Source organism: Haplochromis burtoni, unplaced genomic scaffold (assembly GCF_018398535.1).
Source record: "Haplochromis burtoni strain Fernald_Lab_line unplaced genomic scaffold, NCSU_Asbu1 Contig_9, whole genome shotgun sequence".
In the NCBI taxonomy this organism is placed as follows: Eukaryota; Metazoa; Chordata; class Actinopteri; order Cichliformes; family Cichlidae; genus Haplochromis; species Haplochromis burtoni.
The window spans coordinates 4,189,034-4,212,295 of record NW_024582370.1 but is presented as its reverse complement, the minus strand read 5'-3'; the positions used below and the strand labels follow the sequence as shown (position 1 = coordinate 4,212,295).

General features: G+C 44.3%; 1 protein-coding gene across 6 annotated transcripts in view; it reads right to left on the bottom strand.

The window, feature by feature from the left end:
- rerea (arginine-glutamic acid dipeptide (RE) repeats a) overlaps positions 1-23,262 on the bottom strand; it is a 138,729-nt gene that overhangs the window by 85,481 nt on the left and 29,986 nt on the right. Inside the window, exon 2 of one of the 6 annotated variants that reach the window (XM_042228422.1) lies at positions 12,232-12,312. The exons of 3 other annotated variants lie outside the window; for them this stretch is intronic. The gene's annotated coding sequence lies outside the window, so the exon portion shown is untranslated. Of the gene's footprint in view, positions 1-4,627; positions 5,188-12,231; positions 12,313-23,262 lie in introns of those variants that run through there. 2 more of the 6 variants (XM_042228431.1, XM_005914928.3) reach the window with 2 other exon arrangements.

Here is a 23,262-nt window from a genome sequence, read left to right as displayed (position 1 = left end):
AACCCTGAACAGTATGCAAACACACCTTACTCAGATGTGAGAGGAAACAAGAATAAACGAACATTTAGTGCTCAGAGAATTAAGACTGTGTACATTTTACGTAAACTTCTTAGGGCTCTCTTGTCATTTTTAAAAGACATCTCCTTAGAAAAAGACAGCAACACACACACATAAATTAGCCTCCTTTTGATTGCATCCTCAACATAAAATGGAGTAAACATCATCTCTACAAGCTTGGTTAAACACGAGCAAGATCAATGGGCAAATTTATCAGCAAATATTACCATTCGCTGCCTGGCAAGTAATCATTAAGGAATGGCACTGATGCATTATTCATTGGCTAATGTATAATTCAGACTTAATAGCAGATTTATGCATAAATAAAGCCGTGATACATTTAAACACATTTAATGTTTACTCACTAAAATAGGATATGAATGCACAGCATTAACGCATCCCCACTGGTGTCATTTGATTAGCTGCTACTAATCCAGAGGATGCGGGGACATCAGGTGGCAATAGCACATGGATTTTATGAATACATGCTACTAATGCAAAACATCTCATCTAAAAAATAAATATAGAGTAGCTATCTGGGGGTAGGTGCCTAAAACAATGTTACACGGTATTACGTTCTGAAGTAAATAAGAACAGGGATTGGTCAATAAAGCCCAGGCGTGCTGTAATTTAGTATTCTGTCATGCAAAGATTTGTGCGGCTGTCGCTTTATCTCCTTCAGACATCAGCGGTGATTAAAGCTCATATCAAGATTGCGGAGATGTTCTTGTTGTAGTGTCCGAGCTGGTGTCAAAGGGACAGTCAACAGGGAGGACGAGGGAAATAGAGAGGACACACAGGCTCCATCTGACTGTGTTCAGAGCAGGCAGCCCTGTGGGGACCGCCATTCCACTTTATGGCCATGCACTGAATTAACAAGGCCAGATGTCCCCCCACTTAACATGTGCGAAAAGTGCCCTCTGATGGGCTCAGCTGCTTTAAGGATGTACAGACATAGAGCTGGAGGAGGGAGGGTGGAAGGAAAGGAGATAGGGCCTATTTTCAATTATCCCAATTTCTCACTCATCGCTGGCTCCTGAGGTTTTTGTTAATTAAAGATATCGGCTTTTCCTCTGTGCACACAACAAATTAAAAGGAATTTTCTATGAACAATCAAAGCACCTCTCCAGTCCTTATTTGCTCTCCATTTCAGTAGTCACCCACCAGAGGGTACTGCCTCCTTAGCAGTTCCAGTACCACTGTTTCATGTGCACTGTGTCAATCCGCGGCTAATGTATTCTAATGAGTCACCGGTACACCGCTATCTGCAAGGACAATAGGTTGCGAAGTGGTGAAGCAAGCTCGATCCATTTAGAAATGAAACCTGTCTAAAAAACTCCACAAGTCCTGGAGAGATTTATCATCGCTCCTCAAAACCTCCAGTCTGCTTCTGTGCAGTGGGGGTGGTGGAAATGGTAGGAAAAGCTAGGACTTTCATTGATTTTCCACCTGGCTTTTCTTTAACAAGCCTGTGCTTGCTGCTCTGTATTGTCGAGGTCAAAAGTGGGAGAGTAACTGCAAGAAATGCCTTTAATGTGGCCTAAGATATACACAGTTGAGCCCACATTCAGAAAAAAACGGAGATGTAATTTACCTATGTTTAAGCGATAAGCATCTCACAACAGTTTGTTTTTCAGGGAGTCAAAGGCCACATGTGTTTTCATTCATGCAACCTATTATAATAACAACTGAATCGTTTTCTTTGTAATTACAAAGGAATACAGTTGAGTCATTCAGGCTATTACCCGAATGGAAAACATATCAAGACCCCAGCAGACTTTCTCATTAGAGAGAAAATGATAGGCCCGCCAACACTGCATCAATTACAACTCGCCTTTCTCTAATTCTTCATGCGTTACATCATAATGCTAAAAAACAACATACAGCAACCTCAAAAGTGTGTGGTTTTTTTTCCCTTTCTTTTTTTAAATTCTAGCAGCCAGCAACTGCCATCATCCTGACACCGAAGAGGGAGGAAAAAAAAGGGGGCAGGGACACAGCGTGGTGCAATCCCACTGAGGGCCATCATGCGAGCAGATTAAATAACATTTTTCCAATGCCCTGTCAAACATTCAGCCGCCTCTGAGCAACCAGACAGCCTTTACAGCCTCACTCTATGAAGCATCTCTCTCTCTGCATGGTCAGAAACAGCCTCTTTGATCTGGATATCGCCCCTCAGATTCCTCAGAGGTGACACTCATACACGCGCCCGTATGTGAGCTGAATGTTTACTAGCTCTCTCTACCTTGTCAGCAGTGAGGACTTGTGTTTGTAAAGTGCGGTGGGGTAGTGGGGGCGGCGGCGGGGTGACTCACGCCGCTACTATGCTTCCCCTGGTTTGCATGAATCAAACAACACAGTCTGCGGACTCGGATCAAATTCCACATCAGATTTCATTTCCCACAAACACTAGTATAAAGCACTGCAAATAGACATGATTGAAATGATAGCGACAGCAGTAAGGCGGTGTGTACATAATTAAGATTTAGGTTGCTATACTCTCATCTGATAACAGCCTGAGTGCTGTGAAATGCTCGGCGCTCTCTTTCCATACAAATCCCACACTGCAGAACAACTCAGGCTCCTGTGTACAACTCCATTAAGAGGTCTGACCACTTCCTCTTTCGCTCCATCCACAAGTAGTGAAACTAAATGGATATCCTAACCTCTGGGGAAGTGAAGAGGACGCCGCTTTAAAATGTGTTCACAAAGGCCAGCTATGCAAGTTTTCCCACATGAGAGTGCAGGCTGAGACTGTGATTGCATGGTACGCAGACGTATATAAGTTAGAAATGGGCCCATTAGTGGCATAAAGGACTAAACCCAACCCTGCTGAAATAATAAAATAATACATATGGTGGGCCATCTTAATGAATGGCATTGGTTTACGTTTTTAAAAAAGCTCAGGATTATATTTCTGGCCTGTTTTAGTGGTGCAGTTAAGCTTAAAAGTAGTGAAATCAACTCAAAATCATCAACAGAGTGGCAGTAGGACCGGTCATAAACAAAATCAAATGATCAAAATCACAAATCGAGTCAAACACGGGAAACTAACAGACTGGCAAGCTGAGATTTACAAGTTAAAGGAACACTAGGAACAAGACACGCTGTTAAATTTTTAACCACACCTGCACCTTGTGCCTGATTCAGTGCTCCATATTCTCACTCACATGATTTTTTTAAAGCAGTTGTGCCATACATTAATCACAAATACGCTGTCGTCCCACTCAAGCAAATTAATCGCATCTGAATCATTAAGGTAGAGGTCACTTCCTAGCTACCAAGGTGACCAAAAAGAAAAAACAGGCACAGGAAGCTTGGTATGGTAGAGATTAACTCCTCGCAATTAGCAATGCAACTCTGAGTTTATGTGGTAGTTCAGCGCAAAAATCCAGCAGAAGGATTCCAGGAAGGGACTGTTTTTACACAGCGCCGAATGAAGGCAATCACCGCTTCACTCCCCCCCACCCCTCCTTGATTTGAATCTGTGTTTGTGCTTATGTGCCCAAGTACCCAGTGGATTCAGCCTCTGACACCCAGACTTACTACGACCAATTTACAGCGGTTTAAGTAACCCCCCCGCCATAACTCGAAAACAGTGGATAAGCTGCCTTTCAGACAAATAACTGTAGTCTGCTTTAAAATCCTAAGCTGCCACCTCCTGAACATACACACAAACACATATCCCACCAGCCAGCCACCCCCCCCCCCTCTTGCTCTTTTCAACCCCAGAGCCTCCCCCACCCCCACAGTGAGAGCTGCATGTGCTCCAGCCAGAGTTCACAGCCTCTGGGGTGCTGAAGGGGGGGGGGAATCAAGTTAATTTGGTGGGTCCTTCCATAGTTTGCAACTGGCAAGGCCGTTCTCACAGACAGTAAACTCCCCCATCTTTTAAAAAAACAAAACGCTCCACTTAGCCTCCATTATTACAGCTGGATTACCAATTTATGACATGACAAAGAGTGAAAATCCAACAGTCGAGCCTATAATGTTACACTAGGGGAAATCCCACTAGTCAGAATGTATGTACGACCAACTCACTGAGACTCATTTTGACATTTCTCCTGTAAAAATGCAACTTTTGTTTTTGGTCTTTCTTTTTTTTTTAGTTGTTCCTCAAAGTTAACTGATTGCTAAAATGCTTGAGCACGAGGAACTTCCACATGTCTGATGTTTCCTTCCCTGGCAGCAAAAACTGCAGTGCAAGCCCAGTTTCTGTTTACTTCATTTTTCACACTTAAAAAAAAAAACATTAGCTGCTGAAACTACTGTTAGAGTGCCCGCAGGGTCACGGAGGTTGTGTTGTGGGGGTCTGCTACAGTCCACGGGAGATACAACTTTGCAGCTCAAAAACAGTTGAGTGGGGGTCACACTTCCTCCTCTGGGTATAAACAAAAATAAGGGCATTTCAGACTCAAACTGTGCGTGTGCCACTCGGCTTTTCGCCTTGCTAGTGCCCAAATCCAGTGTCTTTATCACACACATACACACACAGCTCCCAGTCTGCCCCCCCTCCAACCACAACTCTCCTACAATCTTTTTTTTTTTTTTTTTGTATTCAACTACTCACCCGCCAGTCTGCTGATTCTTTGGGAGTCCCACAGACTGCTGCAAACAAGTTCAAAACGCGATCCTTGCCCAGGATGACCCACCGAACTTAAAAAGGCAAGCCAGCTGGACTTAATCCAAGACCCGGGACAAAAACGAGGCGAACACGGACACTTTTTCTTCTTCTTTTTTGTATCCCCCCACTGAAAGAAGAAAACGCCACCCGCACGGAGGGACTCAGGCGAGCACTTGCTTCAACAAAAGACGGTTTCACTTTACTGATAGGCTGCTCACGTCCGGAATGAGCCCGATCAAAGGCACTACAGCGCTAGCGAGTCCCCCCTCGAAACTGCTCCTATTCCCTTTGGCCGTGTTGTTGTTGCTGTCGATGACAGTGTCCACAAGCAAAGTAACATAGCGCTTGTTTCGAGGGGTAGGAAACCAGCGAGTTCGCCGTTAACAGGCTCCGCTTCCTTTTTCCACACACACACACGCACACACACCACGATCTTGCTCTCTCTCTCTCTCTCTCTCTCTCCGTTTCGCACACACACACACCACGCGCACGCTCTCTCCCCCTTTCTCTCTCTCTCTCCTCCTATGCACACACTCCACGCTCCCTCCGAGTCTGTAAACCTCCCCCCTTCCTCCTCTTCTCTTCCTCCCCTCCTCCTCCCCCTCTTCAGCTGTTCAACAGACGCATCCACATGGCTGACCTAGTCTTTCTTTATCCAGACACTAGTGAAGGAGAATTACGCCGACCACACTCAAAAAAAAGGCGGAAAAAAAATCCGAGCGAAACAAAAACATGGACTGGATTCAAATAATCGTCATGGACAAAGATGGGGTGGGTTGGTGGGTGGTTGGGGGACGCCATTGGGGGCTGCTGATTGATGCCAGCGCCGTGGGGACACCGATGCGTGTGCGTGCGCGCGCATCAGGAAGCGAGGTGCAAGGCGGCCAAAGTAGCCCGACACGACCTTCATCATCATCATCATCATCATCACCAAGCGATCAATGACAACGCTTATGGGGAATGTGACTGAAACACTAAAGCGACACAATGAGAGCGTGCAGTAGCGCTGCCTTTGTAAATAATTGCTTAATAGCCCACATTTCCCGCGCCACGCGGCACTGACACGTTCCTTTTCTAAACGGTGACACAAATATATAAATAACTACACGTAACGCCATCCTTACGGTGCAGGTCGCTGATTTCTATCTGAAAACATTAGTACGTGCACCCCCTCCCCACCCCTCCAGAATATACACCAGAGAGAGATGTGAGTGGATGCCGCTCGGGTTTGTAGGAGCTCATTTGCATTTTTGGATAATGAATTAATTAGTCACCCCACCCATTAAAAAGGCAGAAACAAGCAGGGATGATAATGTGACTAGTCCATTAGCCATAGTTCGTTTTTTTGCAGGGGGGGGTCTTTTTTATTTTTATTTTTCTAACGGTAAACCTGTACATTTTTCCAAGGTCCCTGCGCTCATTTTGTTGAATTTCACGGTAAAAAAACAAAAAACAAAAAAAAACGCACAACACTATTTAGTCCCCCCCCCCTTTTTTTTTTTTTTTTAATCTAAATGCTGCCATTAAGAGAAAAACCTGACGGCACACTAACACACCTGGGAAGAGCAGTGACACAAAGATGGACTGTGTTACCTTGTAAATTAATAGGATAATTTTCATTTCACCCAGTGAGTAGCTTGACACATTTTCATTGTCTTAAACATGATATTGAATCACTGTAAAAAAAAAAAAAAAAAAATCCAATCACCTAAAGCAAATAGTGCATTGGGCTAGTTTTTTTGGCACAAACATGGGCAGCAGGAGAGACAGGCAGTGAGGATTGATAGAAATTGAGTTGAGGGGTGGTGTGCAGGGGGCTCGTCATTGTGCTACAAACCACGTTGGTCGTCTTCATTTCAATGGCAGCGGTGTGGTGGTGGGCTCTGCTGTGTAACAGAGAGCTGGTAAAAACCTTTTCCAGCTCCTGAGGCAACTGTCCTGACCCCCCGCCCCCACACCACTTAGAAACCCAATACCATGAGCAGCCACAGCTCCTCCCTCATCACAGTATGTATACATTTCACAGGATCAGTGTTTATGATATTTACACACAGTCTCCCTCCTTTCCCCGAGACGCACAAACACTCAGATGGTCCAGAAGGATGGATGGGGAGATGGAAACGCATGTCTCCCTCGGTTTCTATCACACAATCAAAGCGTAAAAGATTTTTCAGTCTAGTGACTCAAAATGCCACCATTCCCAGCACAGCGCAAGGCTTAAGTTGGGCCCAAGACGGCAGTGAAGGGCGAGTGCAGCGAATCCACTCTGAAGGCAGTGCGAAGCAAAGCTGGATTGGCTGGCCCGGGCAGGCTCCCCTCCCGGGCAGATGAGATCCCATTATCAGGCGGACGAGAACTCCACCTCCAGGATTTCACAGCTCCTCTGTTTATCACATGGCTCTGTCAAGTTGGGCACCATTAACCGATAATGAAAGGAGACAACCGGTGCAGTTACAAGCAAAGCACTCCACATTCTACAGGCCTAAGCATGTATCTGGGAAGCTGACTGTGTCTATTCAATTCTGTTCAGCATTCAAACGGCCCATCACAATACCTTTTCCCCGAGCGCCCCTCTCTACAGCTATAGCGCCTTCGATCCCGACAGAGCAAAATCTGGTTGGTCTCTGTTTTTGAATTCGGAGGCAATGAAATTTAACAGAGCCGCTTTAAAAAGGGGGGAAAATGGCACTTTCCTATAACACTCCCTTCATAAAGACTATCAGAGGAGAAGAATTTCAGTAGAAGTTAAGAAAACCAGAAAAGGTGGATGATGACACACACACACACACACACACACACACACACACACACACACACACACACACACACACACACAAAACAGCAGATTAAACCAAACACAAGCTATCATTTTGAAATACGTTTTCCCTCAACCACATCAAACACAATTAGTACAAGTGTTACTGAACAAAAAGACTGCCACTGAATCAAAGACCCACATGCCCCTCCCCGGTCTGTCTACTCCATTTATGGTTTATAGGACTCTGTAGCCACTTACCCTCATTAAAAATGAATACTTGACAAAAGCTGTGGCTGACACAAACTGTTTGCTTTAGCCTGATTTCTCTGTGCTGGAGGAGAAGAAAAAAACAAAACAAAAACAAGCCACTCAGGCAGCAAACGGAGAGCAGGGGAGACAGAGAGACAGACAGAAGAGGGGGAGAAAGTGCTCAGCAACACAAATAAGTCAGCCAGTAGCTGAAACAACAGAAAAAAGTGACATGGATGACTGAGCCAAGCCTGTGAGATAGTTGGCAAGCCTCAGAGGCCTTGGCCTCTTAAGCACTCATATCTAGTAACTTCATTTAATACATTCACCAGGGAGCAGACGAGTTGAAGGAGGGGGGGGAAAAAGGGATTTAGAGAAGAAAACAATACTTGTACACCAGGAAGAGGGTAAGGCTGTGGTGGTGCTGGTGGTGGGGGTGTGCTTCAGAGGCTCGACTTTAACACATGACTAAATCTCTACTGTGTAACAAGCTAACTTCCCCCGCTCTCAGCACATAATAAAAGGAGGCAAAATGGATGTGCTAGCTTGATCTTTGTAACTATTTTACCATTCTTAGGCAGGTATTATCTAAAGGAGCCTTTCTTCTTGTATTAGATATTCGAACAGTGCTCTTCCAGATGGGGGCTTTAAAGCAGTGACTGTCTCCACCACACGTACTATATCCATAAAGAACAAAGGCTCTGTGTGACTGCTGCTTCAAGTTACTGTTCCTCATACTGAGGCGAGTGCTGAAAGCCCCTCCCCTTTCTGAGCTGGCAGGCGAACCCAAAAGAAGGCTGACTTCAAATCATTCATTGCCCCTTTTAGCTTTCATAGATTCTGAAGAGAACACTTTACAAGTTGGGGGAATCCAAAGGGAAAACAGGGTCTTGCTCGACTAATTAAAGCACAGACTTTGCCTGGAGCGGTTTGAGAGAGGGGAGGAAGCAATAAAACAATCCTTTTCAATCTCCCAACAAAGTAACTCAAGGAAATTACTCAACTAAATATGGTTAACTATACGCTTGTGGATAGCAAGACTCAAGATTTTTAGAGGTTGTTGCTTTAGCTGAGGAGAATAGCACTCAACAGAGGATGTTTTCATTAGAGGAAAAAAACTGCAAAGGAAACGGAGGTTACGCATTGCTCTGAGTAAACTGCCTTATCAAGGTGACACAACTTACTGAAAAATCAAGTTGTCTGTTGGTTTTAGTCCAAACAGGCAGCTAGTAATTAAGCTGCTACCTAGTAAGCTTTATTTGCTGTCATTACCACAGCTGTAAAATGTGAGAGAAGCCAAGGAAAGGTATTTCACTTTAGGCAATCAGAGCAAGGTCTAGCCTTGCATAGCTATCTTGTTTACATAGCTATTCACAGTCACATTTGGCAGCCTTGCAACACTCTGAAAACCAAGACACTTGTAGGCTACATATGTCTAATCTCTTTGCCAAGCTACACAAGCTACTCAAGAGAGTGAAACTTGCTTGCAGCAGCCATTTGGTTAAAGTATTGCATATTTAAAAAATGAATGTAAGTAAACCTTACTCCAGATGGGGGTAGCTGCCACCTGGCAGATAAATTGATGAAATGGTGGTGGGAGACAGCACAGCATTTTTCTTTGTAAAAATACAGCACTAACTGATTGCTCATTTGCAGACTTTGATAAATGTGTGAGTAGAAAAAAAACAGCTTTTAATAGAAGTGCGCCCTGTCTGAATTCACACAAAGAGCGCTCCGCAGCTTCCATTAGATCACAGCTTGCTGAAATGAAGACTTTTTTTTAAAGGGCCAAGGTAAGAGTAAATCGGGGTGTGAAACTATTACAAAATCAGATCATTCAAGTCTTTACATGGCTGTAAAATCTGATTCTAATACAGAGCCGATTCAACGCAGTCGCAAACAAACGCACGTGTGTAATACCTCAGATGCTACAGTCCCTGATTTTCCACAGACATTCTTCGAGCTCTCACATGGACTGTCTGTGTCTGATTCTCCAGGCAAAACAGGGCCTCATTCATCTGAATAAAAGAGCAGTTCAGCCTGCCGTGGCTGCACTGAGAACAGGCTCTGAGGAATGAGACTATATTTCCAAGAGGGCCACAGAGGGACAAGGGTGCAGGCAGGCAAGGCAAGGCAAGGCTGTGGTGCAAAAAAGAGGAAGTTTACATTTCAGGCAAATCCTTTTGTGTACAAAAACACTGCAAGATAAACAAACAGTACATGTGTCTGCTGCTCGGCTCGGAAGAACCTGTTCCTGAGTGGAGCTGTGATTAAACGTGATCAGCACGAGCAAATGAAGTCCGCTGTGGTCGTGAAAGCAAGAAATGGGGGGGGGGGGGGGGGGTGATTACTGTGTGGTCTGAGGTAGCCAGCGACTGCTCCATTTCACACAGAGCACATGGCAGTCTCACCTCCATACACTGCCACCCTGTGGACAGTGACAAGAGGTACAGCTTCATGCTGCTTCTATGGAGGATCCTGGAGCGAGTGTGTGAGAGAGAGGAGGTGAGCCAGCGTTCATTATGAGTAAAACCAAACATTTACTCCACACGCTAATTTTGACACGTGTATGCTCAATATGGCACAATGGCCCTTTAATGCTGTATTTTTCCCTCCAGTGCCGACGCTTATTCAGAAATCAATTATTCTCCTCTGGTCACACTCGGCTTCTCTCAGTGTGTAAGCTAATGATTCAGCCATCTAGTTTACGGATACATAACGGTAACTAGAATAACCACATCCATTATAAGTCAGAGTAACAAGCATCTAAAGTCATTCAAGTTAATTTTTCACAGCTTTCCTTTTTTCCATTTGGCATGAATAATAGCAGAGAGAAGTAATCTCAAAGGCAAATGTACGGTCAGCATGTCAGCACTGGGTGCGGTGAGAAAAAGATGTGTTATTCAAAGAGACAGCACACAGTCAGGGTGTTGAGGCTGTGTTATGAGATTAGACTGTTTTTTGTGGGAGCGAACGGTTAAAATCAGTCTGTGTGCAGTCAGAGCAGACAGTTTGGAGATCAGTGCTGAGGTCAAGAGGAGCCACTTAGCTGTGCTTTGGCCTTCCAACCCCTACAGCGTTCAGAATCCACTGTTCCACAGAGGGAGTAGATAAAACGCTTGGCAGCAGACTTGCAACAAGAGATGGCTACATTTACTAATGTGCGGCGGATTTATTTATTTCTTTTTAAAAGCTACAAAATGGAAATTAATGGGAATCGCTAGAAAGGTGGGAAGCTTTCTCATTAGAAAGGATATGTATTAGCTTAGCCTCACTAATGCGGTTCCCCTATAGGCATTAAATCTTTGGTACAAACAAAGCAATAAGCAACCAAGACTAAAACCTATACCTCTCTCTCAATCACTGCTCAACCATGAAGGTCATCCTGCATTTTCCTCTTCCAGCTATTATCCCTGTGATTTCAGACTAGTGCTAAATGAGATGTACAATTGCGATGAGATGGGAACAAAAAGTGTCCTTTTTGTGCTAAAATCAGAAGATAACATGTTGCAAATCATTTGTGAATACATGACAGGGATATGAGATGCTAACCCAGTTGGAAAGACAGTTAATATTCAATGTTGAGCAAACTGGAAGCCTAAAATTGTAAGTTTCTTTATAGTGGGGAACAAACGGCGAGGAATAAACAGTGGTGGGCTTGTGCAGCTTTAGTTCAATGAGTCAGCTTGTACCAGAGCGGTGGATGGAGGGGAAATATAGATGGCTTGAGCGAGGGAGTGCAAGCTGTAGCTCTCTCTGTTCCTGCACACATCAGCAGCAGGAGGGCAGGGATGCGCGGAGGCCACAGCAAGCCAATTACCAAACTCATTAAGTAACCTGCTAGCTGGCTTTGAACTGCAGCTCCCTCCATCATATCACGACTGGATTCTCCACCGTTGTTGTGGACATCTCGCACCTCTTCTTCTTCTTCTTTCTTTCTTTTTGGTTGTTAAATAGCTCGAGAGTGAATCCAAAAAACTGACACAATAATTGCATTTTCACATGCGTTCACTAGAATTCAAATGAAAGAAATCACAGATGAAACTGCAATTTAAAAAAAAGAAAGAAAGACAGACTGGCAGCTTGAAGGTGTAAGTTTGGCAAAAAAGCAGCTGCAAACAAAGGAGACCTGCTTATACAGCAGGTAGAGGGAGAGGGGAGGGGAAAAAGCAAATAATGGATCAAAACACAAACACGAGAATTGATTGGCGTGAGCTAGCAACTGAGGGATGAATCAGCGCTGACAGGCTTGAGCCGTTCTCTCCGGGAGCACTGAACGCAAGAGTCAAAATGGCTGCAAACAGGGAGGAGGAGGAGGAGGTCAGTGCATGAAGATGATGATGGAGAGGTATCAGGCCGAGAGCACAAAGGCCAGGGAGAGAACATGATCAAGGTCCAGTGGGTGGGGTAGGAACAGAACATTTTTATTTTTTTTTTTTGGGGGGGGGGGGGGGGGGGGGGGGGGGGGGTCATGCTTTTAGAGGGCAGAGCAAAAACACTGCACTCGCCAACGCTAGAGTGTCACAAAGCATTGTTGACTAACCTTGACTGCATTCACCTCCTAGCTCACTGCCACACTTCCTTTCAACAAGTATTGACACAACGACAGTCTGCAAGAGAAGAACTGGAAGGGGGTGGGGGAGGATAGACACACACACACACAGAGAACAGGGGAAAAGTATGAATGAGGTGAAAATGGAACAAACGAGGTGATAGCAGATTGACAGCAGAGGTGTATGTGTAGGTGAAGATGGCTGCCATCTTTGCCGTCATGTTGAACATGCGGCGAATGTTGCCAGCGAAAGCCATGAAGCTGTACAACATGGTAATAATGACACTAATTATTTTGTACCGCACATTTTAAAACCAGCATTTACAAAGTGCTTTGCAGTACCATTCACATTTTCAATGTGGAGATTGTAAGCATTTGTTCTAAGCCAGTATTCATTTCCCTCTTCCCCAACAAACCATTGCTGTGAAATCAGGATCATAATCTCCTGCAACACACACACACACACACACACAACACACACACACACACACACACGCACACACACACACGCACACACACACACACACACACACACACACACACTCACCCATTATCCCATGAGCCCTCTCTACTCTGCCTCGCTCTACAAGAGCTTGGAAATAAAAACATCACAGCTCTGCCTCGCAGCACCTGTTCAATAACATTGACATTTCACATTCAGCATCCGCACACTGAGAGATTCCCTGCATTTACTCTCTTTAACACGTAGAAGCACAAAACACACACACACACACACGCGCACGCAAGCCAAATTCGTGCCAATGTATGCTTTTTAATGCCGCAAAGGCGGCTGCGTGTGTGCAGATGCACGTCCGTCCCGCGTACGTGCCTGCAAGACGAGGGGTAAAAAATTCATTTGACTAGCTGAGGTGCACGTCTTAATTTTATTAAATTTTTTTTTTTTTTTACAATTGACTAATTAAAAGATAGCAATTATTTCTTTGTGCGTTACAGAAACTGTGTTCGGTGTGTTTACGTGATATGACTCAGTAGCTTCCCTCATATTATTTTTTTCAGCACAAAACACATGCAAATCTCCTCAGGATCATTTAGGAACACTTGTCAATATTGTTTAGAATAATAAGAGACAACAGTAACTGTTTCACATGTTCATTGTCTTCTGTGCTTTACTGGAAGGGAGTGGCTGGGCTTTTGAACCAATCGTGTATCGACGGCAAATTAAGAACAAAACAAGACGACACCCCCAGATATTTACCCCACGTGCACAATTATTCTGTTTGTTCTCTTTCTTTCCTCGCCTCTGATGTAATACTCCTCCTAAATTCAGCTTGCATGAAATGAAATGGTCTGTTTGATATTATTCACTGCACACCTGGTGTTATTTCTTTTAAATTCAAAAAACAAAGTATTTCTATTCAAGGCAGTATAAGCACTGTCGAACGGCAAGCTGGGTATGCTGTTGTCTGACATTTGGAGGGGAGGGGGAGGCAAAACACACTCAATAACCACCCGGACCAGCATGTAATATTTATATTTGCTCCCAGATCAAACTTGCCAAAGAAGATTTTGGGGTCAAACATGTTTGTTTTAAACATTTGGGATGATTTTCTTTTATGTAACATGCTGCTACAATGCCAGTCTTCATGTAATAGTTGCCACCTGAGGAAAGCTGAAATGTGCCTGCTGCCATGGCTCAATGGTGTCATCAGGTGCAGCCTAACCTGGAAGGCTGAGCAGGGGCATCTGTTTGACAGCATTAGAGAGCATCAGAGCCCCTGCCATACACAGATTAAATGGCAGTAAATCTGAGGATTAGATTCATGTATGAATAGCCCATATTGATTTTGCAATCTCTTCAGTAACTCTGGGATTGTCACGGTGCAGACAATGTGGGCATCAAGCGTGTGCGCGCACATACACACATGGGCTCATCTATCTGCCTGGTTTTTAAAAGCCTCTAAAATCAGTCTGTGACTAACCCATCCCCATTTTAATCTGCTCATGTCTCCGCCTACAGGATGTATTCGAATAGCACAAGGCATGCAACATCATTCCTTTAAAAAACTGCCCGTTCATCCAGCCTCTCTGAGTAGCCACAACAAAGCAGAGAGAACGAAACAAGCTCAAGAGGCCTAGAAACGTCCAATCCTATATATTGTTATGTGTGCTCATGTGAGAACAAGATCGCTTCCATGCTCTTTGAGTTGAGGGTTATTATTTGTGAGCACCATGGGTTGATGTGGACGGCCATAGCGCCAGGATTTCTCTTCTTTCGGTGCCTCTTCTCAGTCTTAAAAGCTAAATGGATTTTCGTGTCAAAAAGGTCGCGTCAGGGTGAATGAATTCAAGTGTGTGTGTGTGTGTGTCTTGTGTGTGTGTGTGTGTGTGTGTGTGTGTGTGTGTGTGTCTGTGTGTGTGTGTATGTCTGTGTGTGTGTGTGAGAAAGAGAGAGAGAGAGAGCAACAGAGAAGAGAGAGCACAGAAGAGAGAGAAGAGGCACCGAAAGAAGAGAAATCCTGGCGCTATGGCCGTCCACATCAACCCATGGTGCTCACAAATAATAACCCTCAACTCAAAGAGCATGGAAGCGATCTTGTTCTCACATGAGCACACATAACAATATATAGGATTGGACGTTTCTAGGCCTCTTGAGCTTGTTTCGTTCTCTCTGCTTTGTTGTGGCTACTCAGAGAGGCTGGATGAACGGGCAGTTTTTTAAAGGAATGATGTTGCATGCCTTGTGCTATTCGAATACATCCTGTAGGCGGAGACATGAGCAGATTAAAATGGGGATGGGTTAGTCACAGACTGATTTTAGAGGCTTTTAAAAACCAGGCAGATAGATGAGCCCATGTGTGTATGTGCGCGCACACGCTTGATGCCCACATTGTCTGCACCGTGACAATCCCAGAGTTACTGAAGAGATTGCAAAATCAATATGGGCTATTCATACATGAATCTAATCCTCAGATTTACTGCCATTTAATCTGTGTATGGCAGGGGCTCTGATGCTCTCTAATGCTGTCAAACAGATGCCCCTGCTCAGCCTTCCAGGTTAGGCTGCACCTGATGACACCATTGAGCCATGGCAGCAGGCACATTTCAGCTTTCCTCAGGTGGCAACTATTACATGAAGACTGGCATTGTAGCAGCATGTTACATAAAAGAAAATCATCCCAAATGTTTAAAACAAACATGTTTGACCCCAAAATCTTCTTTGGCAAGTTTGATCTGGGAGCAAATATAAATATTACATGCTGGTCCGGGTGGTTATTGAGTGTGTTTTGCCTCCCCCTCCCCTCCAAATGTCAGACAACAGCATACCCAGCTTGCCGTTCGACAGTGCTTATACTGCCTTGAATAGAAATACTTTGTTTTTTGAATTTAAAAGAAATAACACCAGGTGTGCAGTGAATAATATCAAACAGACCATTTCATTTCATGCAAGCTGAATTTAGGAGGAGTATTACATCAGAGGCGAGGAAAGAAAGAGAACAAACAGAATAATTGTGCACGTGGGGTAAATATCTGGGGGTGTCGTCTTGTTTTGTTCTTAATTTGCTGTCGATACACGATTGGTTCAAAAGCCCAGCCACTCCCTTCCAGTAAAGCACAGAAGACAATGAACATGTGAAACAGTTACTGTTGTCTCTTATTATTCTAAACAATATTGACAAGTGTTCCTAAATGATCCTGAGGAGATTTGCATGTGTTTTGTGCTGAAAAAAATAATATGAGGGAAGCTACTGAGTCATATCACGTAAACACACCGAACACAGTTTCTGTAACGCACAAAGAAATAATTGCTATCTTTTAATTAGTCAATTGTAAAAAAAAAAAAATTTAATAAAATTAAGACGTGCACCTCAGCTAGTCAAATGAATTTTTTACCCCTCGTCTTGCAGGCACGTACGCGGGACGGACGTGCATCTGCACACACGCAGCCGCCTTTGCGGCATTAAAAAGCATACATTGGCACGAATTTGGCTTGCGTGCGCGTGTGTGTGTGTGTGTGTTTTGTGCTTTTACGTGTTAAAGAGAGTAAATGCAGGGAATCTCTCAGTGTGCGGATGCTGAATGTGAAATGTCAATGTTATTGAACAGGTGCTGCGAGGCAGAGCTGTGATGTTTTTATTTCCAAGCTCTTGTAGAGCGAGGCAGAGTAGAGAGGGCTCATGGGATAATGGGTGAGTGTGTGTGTGTGTGTGTGTGTGTGTGTGTGTGCGTGTGTGTGTGTGCGTGTGTGTGTGTGTGTGTGTGTTGTGTGTGTGTGTGTGTGTGTGTTGCAGGAGATTATGATCCTGATTTCACAGCAATGGTTTGTTGGGGAAGAGGGAAATGAATACTGGCTTAGAACAAATGCTTACAATCTCCACATTGAAAATGTGAATGGTACTGCAAAGCACTTTGTAAATGCTGGTTTTAAAATGTGCGGTACAAAATAATTAGTGTCATTATTACCATGTTGTACAGCTTCATGGCTTTCGCTGGCAACATTCGCCGCATGTTCAACATGACGGCAAAGATGGCAGCCATCTTCACCTACACATACACCTCTGCTGTCAATCTGCTATCACCTCGTTTGTTCCATTTTCACCTCATTCATACTTTTCCCCTGTTCTCTGTGTGTGTGTGTGTCTATCCTCCCCCACCCCCTTCCAGTTCTTCTCTTGCAGACTGTCGTTGTGTCAATACTTGTTGAAAGGAAGTGTGGCAGTGAGCTAGGAGGTGAATGCAGTCAAGGTTAGTCAACAATGCTTTGTGACACTCTAGCGTTGGCGAGTGCAGTGTTTTTGCTCTGCCCTCTAAAAGCATGACCCCCCCCCCCCCCCCCCCCCCCCCCCCCCAAAAAAAAAAAATAAAAATGTTCTGTTCCTACCCCACCCACTGGACCTTGATCATGTTCTCTCCCTGGCCTTTGTGCTCTCGGCCTGATACCTCTCCATCATCATCTTCATGCACTGACCTCCTCCTCCTCCTCCCTGTTTGCAGCCATTTTGACTCTTGCGTTCAGTGCTCCCGGAGAGAACGGCTCAAGCCTGTCAGCGCTGATTCATCCCTCAGTTGCTAGCTCACGCCAATCAATTCTCGTGTTTGTGTTTTGATCCATTATTTGCTTTTTCCCCTCCCCTCTCCCTCTACCTGCTGTATAAGCAGGTCTCCTTTGTTTGCAGCTGCTTTTTTGCCAAACTTACACCTTCAAGCTGCCAGTCTGTCTTTCTTTCTTTTTTTTAAATTGCAGTTTCATCTGTGATTTCTTTCATTTGAATTCTAGTGAACGCATGTGAAAATGCAATTATTGTGTCAGTTTTTTGGATTCACTCTCGAGCTATTTAACAACCAAAAAGAAAGAAAGAAGAAGAAGAAGAGGTGCGAGATGTCCACAACAACGGTGGAGAATCCAGTCGTGATATGATGGAGGGAGCTGCAGTTCAAAGCCAGCTAGCAGGTTACTTAATGAGTTTGGTAATTGGCTTGCTGTGGCCTCCGCGCATCCCTGCCCTCCTGCTGCTGATGTGTGCAGGAACAGAGAGAGCTACAGCTTGCACTCCCTCGCTCAAGCCATCTATATTTCCCCTCCATCCACCGCTCTGGTACAAGCTGACTCGTTGAACTAAAGCTGCACAAGCCCACCACTGTTTATTCCTCGCCGTTTGTTCCCCACTATAAAGAAACTTACAATTTTAGGCTTCCAGTTTGCTCAACATTGAATATTAACTGTCTTTCCAACTGGGTTAGCATCTCATATCCCTGTCATGTATTCACAAATGATTTGCAACATGTTATCTTCTGATTTTAGCACAAAAAGGACACTTTTTGTTCCCATCTCATCGCAATTGTACATCTCATTTAGCACTAGTCTGAAATCACAGGGATAATAGCTGGAAGAGGAAAATGCAGGATGACCTTCATGGTTGAGCAGTGATTGAGAGAGAGGTATAGGTTTTAGTCTTGGTTGCTTATTGCTTTGTTTGTACCAAAGATTTAATGCCTATAGGGGAACCGCATTAGTGAGGCTAAGCTAATACATATCCTTTCTAATGAGAAAGCTTCCCACCTTTCTAGCGATTCCCATTAATTTCCATTTTGTAGCTTTTAAAAAGAAATAAATAAATCCGCCGCACATTAGTAAATGTAGCCATCTCTTGTTGCAAGTCTGCTGCCAAGCGTTTTATCTACTCCCTCTGTGGAACAGTGGATTCTGAACGCTGTAGGGGTTGGAAGGCCAAAGCACAGCTAAGTGGCTCCTCTTGACCTCAGCACTGATCTCCAAACTGTCTGCTCTGACTGCACACAGACTGATTTTAACCGTTCGCTCCCACAAAAAACAGTCTAATCTCATAACACAGCCTCAACACCCTGACTGTGTGCTGTCTCTTTGAATAACACATCTTTTTCTCACCGCACCCAGTGCTGACATGCTGACCGTACATTTGCCTTTGAGATTACTTCTCTCTGCTATTATTCATGCCAAATGGAAAAAAGGAAAGCTGTGAAAAATTAACTTGAATGACTTTAGATGCTTGTTACTCTGACTTATAATGGATGTGGTTATTCTAGTTACCGTTATGTATCCGTAAACTAGATGGCTGAATCATTAGCTTACACACTGAGAGAAGCCGAGTGTGACCAGAGGAGAATAATTGATTTCTGAATAAGCGTCGGCACTGGAGGGAAAAATACAGCATTAAAGGGCCATTGTGCCATATTGAGCATACACGTGTCAAAATTAGCGTGTGGAGTAAATGTTTGGTTTTACTCATAATGAACGCTGGCTCACCTCCTCTCTCTCACACACTCGCTCCAGGATCCTCCATAGAAGCAGCATGAAGCTGTACCTCTTGTCACTGTCCACAGGGTGGCAGTGTATGGAGGTGAGACTGCCATGTGCTCTGTGTGAAATGGAGCAGTCGCTGGCTACCTCAGACCACACAGTAATCACCCCCCCTCCCCCCCCCATTTCTTGCTTTCACGACCACAGCGGACTTCATTTGCTCGTGCTGATCACGTTTAATCACAGCTCCACTCAGGAACAGGTTCTTCCGAGCCGAGCAGCAGACACATGTACTGTTTGTTTATCTTGCAGTGTTTTTGTACACAAAAGGATTTGCCTGAAATGTAAACTTCCTCTTTTTTGCACCACAGCCTTGCCTTGCCTTGCCTGCCTGCACCCTTGTCCCTCTGTGGCCCTCTTGGAAATATAGTCTCATTCCTCAGAGCCTGTTCTCAGTGCAGCCACGGCAGGCTGAACTGCTCTTTTATTCAGATGAATGAGGCCCTGTTTTGCCTGGAGAATCAGACACAGACAGTCCATGTGAGAGCTCGAAGAATGTCTGTGGAAAATCAGGGACTGTAGCATCTGAGGTATTACACACGTGCGTTTGTTTGCGACTGCGTTGAATCTGCTCTGTATTAGAATCAGATTTTACAGCCATGTAAAGACTTGAATGATCTGATTTTGTAATAGTTTCACACCCCGATTTACTCTTACCTTGGCCCTTTAAAAAAAAGTCTTCATTTCAGCAAGCTGTGATCTAATGGAAGCTGCGGAGCGCTCTTTGTGTGAATTCAGACAGGGCGCACTTCTATTAAAAGCTGTTTTTTTTCTACTCACACATTTATCAAAGTCTGCAAATGAGCAATCAGTTAGTGCTGTATTTTTACAAAGAAAAATGCTGTGCTGTCTCCCACCACCATTTCATCAATTTATCTGCCAGGTGGCAGCTACCCCCATCTGGAGTAAGGTTTACTTACATTCATTTTTTAAATATGCAATACTTTAACCAAATGGCTGCTGCAAGCAAGTTTCACTCTCTTGAGTAGCTTGTGTAGCTTGGCAAAGAGATTAGACATATGTAGCCTACAAGTGTCTTGGTTTTCAGAGTGTTGCAAGGCTGCCAAATGTGACTGTGAATAGCTATGTAAACAAGATAGCTATGCAAGGCTAGACCTTGCTCTGATTGCCTAAAGTGAAATACCTTTCCTTGGCTTCTCTCACATTTTACAGCTGTGGTAATGACAGCAAATAAAGCTTACTAGGTAGCAGCTTAATTACTAGCTGCCTGTTTGGACTAAAACCAACAGACAACTTGATTTTTCAGTAAGTTGTGTCACCTTGATAAGGCAGTTTACTCAGAGCAATGCGTAACCTCCGTTTCCTTTGCAGTTTTTTCCTCTAATGAAAACATCCTCTGTTGAGTGCTATTCTCCTCAGCTAAAGCAACAACCTCTAAAAATCTTGAGTCTTGCTATCCACAAGCGTATAGTTAACCATATTTAGTTGAGTAATTTCCTTGAGTTACTTTGTTGGGAGATTGAAAAGGATTGTTTTATTGCTTCCTCCCCTCTCTCAAACCGCTCCAGGCAAAGTCTGTGCTTTAATTAGTCGAGCAAGACCCTGTTTTCCCTTTGGATTCCCCCAACTTGTAAAGTGTTCTCTTCAGAATCTATGAAAGCTAAAAGGGGCAATGAATGATTTGAAGTCAGCCTTCTTTTGGGTTCGCCTGCCAGCTCAGAAAGGGGAGGGGCTTTCAGCACTCGCCTCAGTATGAGGAACAGTAACTTGAAGCAGCAGTCACACAGAGCCTTTGTTCTTTATGGATATAGTACGTGTGGTGGAGACAGTCACTGCTTTAAAGCCCCCATCTGGAAGAGCACTGTTCGAATATCTAATACAAGAAGAAAGGCTCCTTTAGATAATACCTGCCTAAGAATGGTAAAATAGTTACAAAGATCAAGCTAGCACATCCATTTTGCCTTCTTTTATTATGTGCTGGAGCGGGGGAAGTTAGCTTGTTACACAGTAGAGATTTAGTCATGTGTTAAAGTCGAGCCTCTGAAGCACACCCCCACCACCAGCACCACCACAGCCTTACCCTCTTCCTGGTGTACAAGTATTGTTTTCTTCTCTAAATCCCTTTTTCCCCCCCCTCCTTCAACTCGTCTGCTCCCTGGTGAATGTATTAAATGAAGTTACTAGATATGAGTGCTTAAGAGGCCAAGGCCTCTGAGGCTTGCCAACTATCTCACAGGCTTGGCTCAGTCATCCATGTCACTTTTTTCTGTTGTTTCAGCTACTGGCTGACTTATTTGTGTTGCTGAGCACTTTCTCCCCCTCTTCTGTCTGTCTCTCTGTCTCCCCTGCTCTCCGTTTGCTGCCTGAGTGGCTTGTTTTTGTTTTGTTTTTTTCTTCTCCTCCAGCACAGAGAAATCAGGCTAAAGCAAACAGTTTGTGTCAGCCACAGCTTTTGTCAAGTATTCATTTTTAATGAGGGTAAGTGGCTACAGAGTCCTATAAACCATAAATGGAGTAGACAGACCGGGGAGGGGCATGTGGGTCTTTGATTCAGTGGCAGTCTTTTTGTTCAGTAACACTTGTACTAATTGTGTTTGATGTGGTTGAGGGAAAACGTATTTCAAAATGATAGCTTGTGTTTGGTTTAATCTGCTGTTTTGTGTGTGTGTGTGTGTGTGTGTGTTGTGTGTTGTGTGTGTGTGTGTGTGTGTGTGTGTGTGTGTGTGTGTGTGTGTGTGTGTGTGTGTGTGTTGTCACATCCACCTTTTCTGGTTTTCTTAACTTCTACTGAAATTCTTCTCCTCTGATAGTCTTTATGAAGGGAGTGTTATAGGAAAGTGCCATTTTCCCCCCTTTTTAAAGCGGCTCTGTTAAATTTCATTGCCTCCGAATTCAAAAACAGAGACCAACCAGATTTTGCTCTGTCGGGATCGAAGGCGCTATAGCTGTAGAGAGGGGCGCTCGGGGAAAAGGTATTGTGATGGGCCGTTTGAATGCTGAACAGAATTGAATAGACACAGTCAGCTTCCCAGATACATGCTTAGGCCTGTAGAATGTGGAGTGCTTTGCTTGTAACTGCACCGGTTGTCTCCTTTCATTATCGGTTAATGGTGCCCAACTTGACAGAGCCATGTGATAAACAGAGGAGCTGTGAAATCCTGGAGGTGGAGTTCTCGTCCGCCTGATAATGGGATCTCATCTGCCCGGGAGGGGAGCCTGCCCGGGCCAGCCAATCCAGCTTTGCTTCGCACTGCCTTCAGAGTGGATTCGCTGCACTCGCCCTTCACTGCCGTCTTGGGCCCAACTTAAGCCTTGCGCTGTGCTGGGAATGGTGGCATTTTGAGTCACTAGACTGAAAAATCTTTTACGCTTTGATTGTGTGATAGAAACCGAGGGAGACATGCGTTTCCATCTCCCCATCCATCCTTCTGGACCCTCTGAGTGTTTGTGCGTCTCGGGGAAAGGAGGGAGACTGTGTGTAAATATCATAAACACTGATCCTGTGAAATGTATACATACTGTGATGAGGGAGGAGCTGTGGCTGCTCATGGTATTGGGTTTCTAAGTGGTGTGGGGGCGGGGGGTCAGGACAGTTGCCTCAGGAGCTGGAAAAGGTTTTTACCAGCTCTCTGTTACACAGCAGAGCCCACCACCACACCGCTGCCATTGAAATGAAGACGACCAACGTGGTTTGTAGCACAATGACGAGCCCCCTGCACACCACCCCTCAACTCAATTTCTATCAATCCTCACTGCCTGTCTCTCCTGCTGCCCATGTTTGTGCCAAAAAAACTAGCCCAATGCACTATTTGCTTTAGGTGATTGGATTTTTTTTTTTTTTTACAGTGATTCAATATCATGTTTAAGACAATGAAAAATGTGTCAAGCTACTCACTGGGTGAAATGAAAATTATCCTATTAATTTACAAGGTAACACAGTCCATCTTTGTGTCACTGCTCTTCCCAGGTGTGTTAGTGTGCCGTCAGGTTTTTCTCTTAATGGCAGCATTTAGATTAAAAAAAAAAAAAAAAAGGCGGGGGGGACTAAATATGTTGTGCTTTTTTTTTTTGTTTTTTGTTTTTTTTACGTGAAATTCAACAAAAATGAGCGCAGCGGACCTTGGAAAAATGTTACAGGTTTACCGTTAGAAAAATTAAAAAAATAAAAAAAGACCCCCCCCCTGCAAAAAAAAAACGAACTATGGCTAATGGACTAGGGTTCACATTATCAATCCCTGATCCTCTTCTTTCCTTTTTTTTTTTTT